This window comes from Bidens hawaiensis, unplaced genomic scaffold (genome assembly GCF_021521415.1).
Source record: "Bidens hawaiensis isolate Kalapana, Puna unplaced genomic scaffold, B.hawaiensis_p1.1 tig00029321_1, whole genome shotgun sequence".
Classification (NCBI taxonomy): Eukaryota; Viridiplantae; Streptophyta; class Magnoliopsida; order Asterales; family Asteraceae; genus Bidens; species Bidens hawaiensis.
In genome coordinates, this window is record NW_027494845.1 from 246,461 (window position 1) to 257,477 (window position 11,017).

The following is an 11,017-nucleotide window of genomic DNA, read 5'->3' on the forward strand; positions in this document are numbered from 1 at the left end:
ACGTTCGTTGATATCCTAAAGGTATCAAATCTACTTACTTCAACTTCTTTCATCCGATATATGTACCTACAACATGCGTGTATGTGTGTGTGTATATATATATATATATATATATATATAGAAAAGGGTTTAAATAAAAATAAATAGTTTTGTAGGAATAGTTAGAACCAATAGAGTAGTGACACATGGTATTGTTTTAAAATTACAACAAAGGGTAGTTTGGTAACTTTAAAAATCTATTAATTATAATTAAAAAATCACAAAAGCGGTTTTATTCCTATTTTTAAGGGTTTTTTAGACGACTCGTCTCTAATTTATAGATAATCATGTAATTGTCAACCCTCCTCTCCCACTTTTGTTTACATGATTAAGCAACTAAACCCTAAAAAAGATGAATTCGATGATGGATGGTGAAAACGGTAAGAGTGTCGTTTAATTTTATTATTGTTATTGATTATATGATTATATAATCAATTAATGGTTCGACGGAATACAAGTTGATTTTGTAATTCCCAATTAAAGTCTTAGTTGGAAAAAAATAGAGTGTTTCCACTAAATATTATTTTGTTCAAGTGGTATTGTAAAAGTATTTCCAGTTAACATGTCATTTTTTCAAAAAAGTAAATGGAAACAAATGTTAACATTGATTTTTTTTAATTGATATAATAATGTAATTTTCCAGGTTATAGTTCGATAGGGAATTCCATCATAGTTAAACTATTGTTCTTTGTTTTTACGTATTAATGTTTTGTAATCTCATTAAGTTGTGTATGTTAAATAAATACATGTGTTTTACAGATGGTATTGCATACCAACCAGTTGGCATTGAACACATTTCTCCAATATCTGAAAAAAAATCTTATTATCCAGAATGTGGCGCATCAATTAAACATGTTAACATGTTGAAGGTATGATTTTTGATAACCTAGAGTCTGTAAAATCATTCTACAAAAGATATGCTCTAGCTTGTGGTTTTTCAATAAGGAAAGCAACTCAGTGGAAGTCTCGGGGTATCATTCAGGGTAAGTATTTCGTGTGCTCAAAAGAAGGTCAAAAGGTGGCTAAGGAAGTTGATACGTTAGATGAAGAACACCAGCCCAAACAAAAAAGGAGGAAACCTTCACAACGTACTGGATGTGAAGCACGAATTAGGTTAGAGTTAACGGTCGAGAGTAAATTTGTAGTATATAATTTTATAGAGGCCCACAACCACCCTTTTGTTGCCGAGGATGATATGCACTTTATTAGTGCAGCTCGAAATTTGTCGTTTACACTTTTGAGTGATTTGTTTAACATTAATATTGGACCAGTTAGAGCGTTCAATATAATGAGGACTATTTTTGGTGGCTTCGATCAAGTGGGCGCAACAAAGGTTGATTTCAAAAACTTTAAGAGAGACCAAAATCTCTATATTAGTGAGTATGATGCAGAAGTGGTGGTTCAACGACTAACGAGGAAAAAAGAGTACCTGCCAAATTTTACGTGTGAATATACTACTACTACTCCGAATGGTGTTTTGAAGGGGTTATTTTGGGCGGATGAATACGCTAAGAGGAATTTCTACACATTTGGAGACGTTGTATCATTTGATGCCACCTACCAACACAACAAGTAAATTATATATCAATTTTTATTTACTTACCAATAATTCAAAGCTTAGCTAGTCGCCTAACACAACTACATATCATTTTCAGATACAAGATGGTGTTTGTTCCCTTTACCGGCATCGACAACCATAACTGTAATGTTACCCTTGGTGCTACTCTACTTGGAAACGAAATGGTAGAAACATACACCTGGTTGTTGAAGAGTTTTAAAGATGCATTTGGGTACGAACCTAAAGTTCTTGTCACATATCAGGACCCTGCGATGAAGAGGGCGATTGAAGACGCTTTTCCTGACACTAGGCACAAATTGTGCATGTGGCATATAATGGATAAGCTTTCACGAAAGGTATACACATTTTATTACCAATAAACAAAATAACTTTTAGTGTATCTTTTTTTTATTCATATTTTTCCATTTCTATGTAATGTTAACATCAGGTTGGATCAAAGTTATGCAACGAAACGGATTTCAAAGAAAGGTTGTGTGATATAGTTTGGACAGATCAGATTACCCTGATCATTTTTAACAACAGTGGGCCGGTATAATTCATGATTTTCATCTAACCGAACATGAATGGTTGTCCGATATTTATCAACTTAGAAGCTAATGGATTCCCGCATTCTATCGCGATGAAGACATGGCTGGGCTGATGCGTACCTCATCCAGATCTGAAAGTGAGAACCATTTTTTGGTAAGTTTTTCAACCCACGTTGTACTCTCGTAGAGTTTCTTGCTCACTTTGATTCTGCAATTGAACATCAACGACATGAGCATAGGAGAAATGATCACGGTAGTAGGTACAAAGCTCCAGAAACATGGAGTAATTTCCCCCTAGAGAAGCAGGCTGCAGATATTTACACAAAAAACATTTTCTTTGATGTCCAACTAGAAATTGATACTGCTATTCACAAATGTCAGTGTAGGAGTTATCACCCTGTTGGTGATTTTATAAAGTTTTTTTATGAAAGACAGGGAATTCTACCCATCATCAACATGGGATGTATGTTTTGATATATATATATTTTAATGTATTTTTTCTATTTATATATAACTTGTGACACACGGATTTGCATACATTCAGGTTATGCTTCGCAAAGAAGACTTAACTCTTTATTTCAGTTGCAAAAGGTTTGAACAATTTGGCCTGTTATGTTGACATATTTTTAATGTGCTTAGAATGGGAGAGGTCAGTGTTTTCCCTCGGCGATACATACTCAGGAGGTGGACAAAAGATGCTATTGCTAATGGTCCGTTACATGCTCCTTCTTATACTCATGTCGATGTTGCTGGTAATAACGATGTCTACTCCGTTGTTCGGCAGATGAACAAGGCACATGACCATGTTATAAATCAATTGGTTGGTGACATGGAGAAGTTAAGCCATTACGCTGAGTATATAACAATTATAAAGCTAAAGTTGACGAGATACAAATTATTGCCCCACCACCAACCAACAAAGACATGTTTGCTGACATGCTTAACACCACTCAACCCACACATGCTAATATCGTGTTCCTACGGATATAAGGAACAAAGGTTGTGGCGTTCACAATCGGATAAGATCACAACGTGAGCAAGCGATTAGCCAAGCTGGGAAGCCACGTAATCATTGCGGAATTTGTGGTGAGCCTGGTCATGATTCACGTAATCATTACAAGATTCACCCTGAGGATGCTCCTTCTAAACATCCTTCGCCTCCACAAACTGAAGAATAGCAATCGTTTTTTTATTGTTTTCCATATTTATTGGTGTAGAACTAAGAAAATTTGAATGATTTCTTTTCTTTAAGTTTTTTATACATTATTGTTTTTAATATAAAGCTGTTTATTTGTTCGCTTACACGGTCATTTTGTTGCCACTTTTGATACATCTAATTTCTGCAAGATCCATTTTCATTTTGTCTTATCATTTTGACTTTTACCTTTTAGTTTGACCTGCAACAAAAGTGGTTTGACCCAAATGTATCCACATTGTAACAACTCTTTATGACCAAATTACCCCTGGGTTTCTTACCACTGTCAACTAAGAATATGTTGTCAATTACGGTTAGCTTACGATCATAATACATATCTGTTCGATCAAATATTGATCAAATGTTTATTTTTTAATTTTTAGTATAATTATCTTGTTATCTTATAGAATTTCGAAAGTTAGTTGTAAATGGAAATAGATAATTGAATAGCATTTTAAATGCAAAAACGTACCCATTTGGCAAGTGATCATTGCCTCTAACTGTAATACAATTACTTATTATGCAAATGAACACCCCTTCAACTGGATTGTTGAACAATATCAACTAAATTATGACTAAATTTTTAATTTCATAATGATGAATAAAGTTTATTACATAATGATATTTTTAATCGTATTCACCATCTTCACTGAAATGTAAAATCAAAATAATATCATGTCTCGATAAGTCAAGCTCTGGATTAGGTTTGTCACAAAGAACACACGCCCGAGAAGTGTTTATGCACTTATTTTCTTTTCTGGCAGCATGGTCCTGAAGTGGGCACTATAACAGAAGCAAATCTTGACAATATACACCTCATTAAGCGCGGTTCGGTTGATCCAACAGTGGTCAACTTTACAAAACTGATAAAAGAAACACTAAAAGTCAAAAGCGCCTCTGTTGAATTCACTCCGATCCCCAAGAATACAAATATGTCGAAAGATACAAGCTCAAACGAAACCATCACCAAACCACAGGCAAGTTTTTTAGTTAATGCCAGTTCATGTTGCGGTTTTCCTAGTTTATGACTTTATGATTCGTTTCTTTATTTTGCAGGAGCTTGGTAGTGCGGGGAAACAGTTCCCATGTTGGATTGTCTGCAGGTTTTATGATTTAACATTTTAATCGAATATTGTTTTAAATAAATAATAAATCATTCGAGAACTGATTTTATTAATTATTTTTTCTTTTTCGTCTATAGGGAAGCAGTTGGAAGGCGAGAAAGAAACCAACAATTATCATTATATTATACCGAAAAACTTAGAGAAAGATTTATGTCCATTGATAATGACGGGTTTCACACAGATTTGCATAGAAAATTGGTTTTGAAGTAGTGTGGTTAAAACTTATTATTTTAATTAAAGTGAGACATGATATTATTTTGATTTTACCATTCGTCTTTTAAACAAGGTATACCATGCTATAATTTACACTTGATTTACTCGACATCACATAATTATTCGTGCAACACATTTTATTTAACATCAACGTTTGCGTAACACATTTGTGTTTTAATGAAAGACGTGAATTTATGAAACCATACAAATCATAAATCATTAAAAATAATGTTCATACCAAAAACCAATTCACACAAACTGTTTACAAACAAAACATCCATTATTTTTAAACACACAAAAAACATAACACAATTAAATTATTGACTAACACCAAAACCAAACCTTTTTTTGCTAGTCGACTTTCGTCAAACAAATCTTTATCATGTCCAATGCATCGTTATACAAGGCTACATTTTCAGATAAAGGGAGCGCGTCAAATAATAGTGCACGCCGAATTACGTCATCCTTTGCCCCATTGATGTTACTTAACAAAATCTTTGCAACATATTTTCTACTTAACTCATCAAGCTCCATTTGTTGCTTTTTACAATATCGCCCTTGTTCATCAAACTCTTTTGACAGATTGCAACAAGCTTCCCATTCTTTCATGTTTCCACCCATATACGTTTCCAAGTGACGCATTGCAAAAACTCCACAGTCTATAAAGTTTTGTTTAGTTCGCCAAGGCATATCGATTACTACTACTTTCGACACCTTAATCATCGCTGCCACCCGATGTTTAACTGAATGTAGGTACGCTGCAAAAGTATCTTGCTGCAGCAAACACAAGTTAATGATTAACACTAATTTTCAAACAAATATAACTATTCGTAATTAACATGAATACACATACCATTACAAAAGGCCATTTGTCGTATAGGTCTTCAAATCTTGCATCACACTTTATGTTATCAAGCAATTCAATCTTCCCGGTGTTCAGGTTGAACACCATAACATAGTAGTGGGAACGAATCGGGTAAAGAATTGGTATGAACACCAAATGTACTCCATTTATATTTGGAAGACCTTGTTGTTTCAGCACCGACACCATTTTTGATGTGAATTGATTGAGCCTTGTTGCTTCGTCCATTTTGTAGTGATTGGTAAACTGTGTTTCATACATTTATTTAACTACCATGTAAAATATAATTTTAACTTTATTTTTTTCCGTAAACACGGGGGTATTGTATCTTACCAACATTACACCAGAGCAGAATAACCGGTGTGTCATGCCATTTCGACTTACACTCTCCTCATTGTTTAATATTTCAGCCCAAGAACTTGCAGCCATGATAGACCTGGTTGCAGTGTCTCCATTACAACACTTCCCACGATGATACCTTCAGCCGTTTTAAACATCACATTCCTGTCACAAGAAATCTGTTAAAACAAGAAAACTATAATATACAATGTTCGTTTATTAAAACCGTTTTACCATGTTTCGCCATACGCCGCGTAAATCATATTTGACACGAGGCTCTCAGCTTTTAACAACGACTGCTTCAATTGCACGACACGCTGCACATACCGAGAACACATGGCTTCAACAAATGCTCCAGGATGCTTAGATCTGTTTTCTTCAACCTTGTTGTCCTCACCGGATATATTATGCTCAACCACTATTTTGTCACCAACATGGTGGGACTTCTGCACATCACCAGCTGAACCGAGGTCAAATTTTGAGAGGCTAAACACAAGTGATTGTTCACAGGCGTCCTATATTTGGATTCCATATATTTCTTAACATTAGTGTCTATTTGTTCAGTTGTTCTCTATGTCAAAATCACAGGGCTTGTGTCAAAATTAATCACTCGTTCCCCTCCAGCAGTCTGTTTGTTTTCACTAATGAAATACTTTCCATTCGTGTACTTCCATTGTTTTTCAACTTCAATAATCTCTTCTTTGTTTTTGTATTTGTACTTTGCTTCTTCAAGGCTAAGGTTGATATCACTAAGTTTTTTCTCGAATTCGTGTATCTGCTCGAGCAAATTATGCGCTGCTAGCTAAAAATATTACACCAAAACATTTTGTTACGACTCGTATATTAATATATAATTCATAATAAATGAACATAGTTGGTAATCATTACATTTAAAACATACAGATTTACCTCAACATCGGTTTGAGTGAGTTGAGTATCCATTTCAAATTGCGTAAACCCACTCTCTCCAATAGGCGGCACAGTTGTTTCAGTTGGCACAACACCAGGCCCCTTGTCATTGATTATTGGATTACCACCTAAATAGTTCTTGCAACTTTTTTATGCCCAAAAATCGGTTACATCTTCGTCTACATCCACTATTTTCCCCTTCCCTTTGGAATGAACATCCACATGGCATATAACATATCGATCCACATTAACTTCTTTTGTCTTTAACATGTCTGAAATTAGTTGTTTTTTTAGCAAATTTAACACCATCCGCGTCCAACAACGTTTTTAACGGTTATTTTTTATTCTTTGAAACCACATCTTGTTTATGTATTGTTTTGTCATCATTTATCTTAGACTGATTTCTTTTGATGGACTTCCCATAGCTAAGCTTTTTTAATTCATCAAACTCCAGTTTATCCAAATCGTCAAAAGTAAAACGAGTAACTGCATGGGCCAACTTGTCTGAATCCTTAACTTTATCATTTACCCAATTCGCTAATGTCAGATACAATAAACAATAACATAACAAATTATTAACTATATAGCAAATGCATGTTAACAACAACGTATTCTAATCAGGTTATTAAAAACAACCAACGTGTTTTTTATCTACATACCACATGCACCATCATTGATCCGTTGTATTCCTTAGCCTCATTCCAGCTTTTTTTTTATCGCTCCATCAGAGTAATCATGTATCGGCACCAGTTGAGATTTTTAATTTCTTTGGTATTATTAATGCATGTCAAGAACTTTCGGTTTACACAGTTGTTACTGGTTACTCCTCCCAACATAGTGTTAAATGCAACCAAGAAGTTCAGCACAAACAATCGATCACTGGTTGTTTTCCTACTCGAATATTCAAAAAACCTTGTCGGCCTCAACATTTGGTTCGTCTGCTTAAACTGACTGTTCCATTCATTAACTACTTCATCTGAGTTACGTGCTCTACTCATCTCATTCACATTAGTATCACCCATCGAGATTCCTAGCAACATATGTACTAGTTGTGGTGTTATATGTATCTTAGCTACCCCAATGTCTAGGATACTTGTTTTATGGTTATAGTTCCTCACCAACCAGTATCCGAGACTTGTTGGTATCCGGTCTACCTTAAGTTCAAGTATTGTGCCAAACCCAATCTCTTTAACAAGCTTTTTTTGATTGTCATTGAGCTCTCTAATGAAATTCAAAAAATTTAAGGTTTTAATTCTCGGTCGTATTTTAGTACCATCATACTTAAAAAATACATGTGGAACAGCTGCCTTTGTTGTTTTCATTCGATTATTCGGCGGTGATACAAACTTATCGTCCGAATCATTGTTCGGCGTTAGAGCTGAACAAATAAACATAACCATAAAAAAGTATTTCAAAAAACATTCCAAATATAATAATATCTACATACAGCTATAAATTTACCTTTAAAGAATTCTTCCGTTTCTTTCGTTGGTGTAGGTGTCTTATTGAAGATTGATAAAAAACCGTCATTAACCAATCTCGTATTTGGTGAAACACTTTTAATTGGTGTCTTCAAAGTACGACCATCAACATTTTCTATACTTAGCTTACCTTCTCCTCTAACTCTAACAAGCTTCTTTTCAACCTCTTCGCCTAGATTGTTGAATAAATGTGGTGAAAAGTTATTACTAAATTTTTGATTACATAATGATGAATAACTATTAATACGGGAATTATCTTGTCTACCTTTTCTACTTCTTTTAGGTATTTGCAGATCTATCTGATTACACAGTCAAGTCAATTACGGAAACCAAAGTGTTCGTGTACTGACTGAAACTGGTATTCATCGTAATACGGGGACTCCTCCTTAGTGTGTTAGCTACTAAGATCATTATTAAACACACACACCATTCACATCAGTAAGTCAACCATCAAAGGTTTTGAAACATTGTTCCACTTAGATGTAGACAACTTTCATTAAACACTACGGATATTTAGTAACAATATATTGAGTACAACAAACTATTTTTTAACAAAAGTTGATCATAAAAAAACCAATAACATTGAATCCAAAACATCTAACTTAGACACACCTTTGCGTATTGCCATCTCACGTTTTTTAGACTTCTCGACCTCCTCAGCCATCCTAAACATCTTGATTCCAAACGACAAAAAACAACTTTCAGTTAACAAAAAATAATACGTTCTTAAAAAACTTAACGAATAAAAAAAGTTGTTTCAGTTACAACCCTTTTGATTATTACTTTCTTTACTCCTCACAAACTATGTTGAACAAACTATCTCCAATTTACACCGATAAAGTTTTTCAGGAGGTTAATATTGATAAACACGATGAATCCTTTAATTAATTGATAAAGTTTTTTTTTTAATTCTAGATTTTAGCAACAATGATAGCTACATTCTCTATTTGGTAATTTAAAAAAACGGTGGTTCATTTATAATTAGACTAGTTGGACTAAAATGCCCTTGAAAAACACATCAGGAAGGATATAATTAAGAAACACCATGCTTTTAAAATTTTTTCTAATCTCATCCATTAGATTGGTTGATCTAATGGCCTATATCTATTCCTATATATATATATATATATTGTCAATATAACGGTTGGTGAGCAAACACAAGTTTTCTTGATATATACAATAGTAAATACCAATTCAATGCGGATGCGATAGTTACAACAATAAATTGTAATAATAACAAATAAAGTATGTTCATCATGACACTAAGTCAAGCTACTAGGATGGGTGTATGATCATACCAATGAGGATGAGGTTCACCATAATAATAAATAAACATCTTGACAAATAAGCATATCACAATTAACGAGCAATTACACGTAAACGCATTAATATGAATTGTGGTTGAGGGCTCGTTTTAACTAAATATTATAAGTGGTGTGATACTCACCAAAACAAAACAAAACGGAAAAAGGGGTGTGATACTCACCTTATAGTATAGATCTTAGCGAGAAAAAGATTTAAATGAGTTGGTTAGTTAAGTGGAGATTTCCGACTATTTTGCCTATAATTAAGTTTATAAACATATAAATAATCTATCGAGTACAAATGAGTAAAGAAATACAACATAACGGATTTGGGATCGATAGGGTTTTAAGTAAAAAAATGTAATTAAAATATTATTACTCTAATTATTAATATTAACATTATTATTAATAATAATAGGTTTTCAAAATGTTTAAAAGCAAAAAATAAATAAATAAAATACAAAACCGGGCCTGAGGAATTCGAACCCGCACCCCAGGCCGGTTCAAAGCTTTAACGATGGCCAGCCTTTCAATTCGTTTATATGACATAAACAAAACGCGCCCCAGGCCGGTTCAAAGCTTTAACGATGGACAGCCTCTCAATTCATTTATATAACAGAAACAAAAATAAATAACCAGATTATATTCAGAACCCCAATTTTGATAAAAAAAACCCTATTTTGATTTTAATCCCAAATGAGGATCAATTTCTCTATGTTAATAGAAATTGACTTAGGGCTTTTAATCTTTGTTAAATTCCGTTCAAGAAACATAAATAAATTACCAGAAAATGATTTGAATTGACAGTGAATGATATTTTAGGGTTCCGGCCAAGAACACGAGCCTAATCTGGATCCTAAACGACTTCTAATGTGAAATTGACTTAGGGAATAAGTTAGGATGGTGAGATGATTGTGTGGTTTCGTTTAATTGCGTTATGGATGTGTATATATAAGCGTAACAAAGTCGAATTACCCGTGGTTTGATAAGATTGAAAATTTGAATCAATTAGCTGAGATATATTAAGATAAACGATGTTTTTAAACGAGTTTTTGTTAGATAATGGTGAAAGATTGTTCCAGAAGTTTTAAATTTGGATTCTAGCTCAAATTGGATAGAGATTTGATGATAAAATGAAATAAAACAAGCTAAACGAATCATAAATGAGCTGAACCAGCCGCGAAACAAACCAGCTGCTGCAAACCAGGTTAAACGAACTGAACACGAACCAACTAAACCTGCTGCAATTTATACATTTGCTTATAATTTATATAACTTGATTTTTAACGTGTATAATCGAATTATAACGATACTAACATAACGGGTCAAGTTATTCTACAAAGGGTAACAAAAATGAGAAGTATGAGAATCTATAAATAATTGACATGTGTCAAGTGAGGACCAAAAGAAAAAGGGTATAGAGGTAATTGTACACATTTTCTTTC

General features: G+C 33.6%; 1 pseudogene; it reads left to right on the forward strand.

Moving 5' to 3' along the window:
* Window positions 1-910: 910 nt before the first annotated feature.
* LOC143578679 (protein FAR1-RELATED SEQUENCE 5-like) lies at window positions 911-4,674 on the forward strand (annotated as a pseudogene).
* The last annotated feature ends 6,343 nt before the right edge of the window (window positions 4,675-11,017 follow it).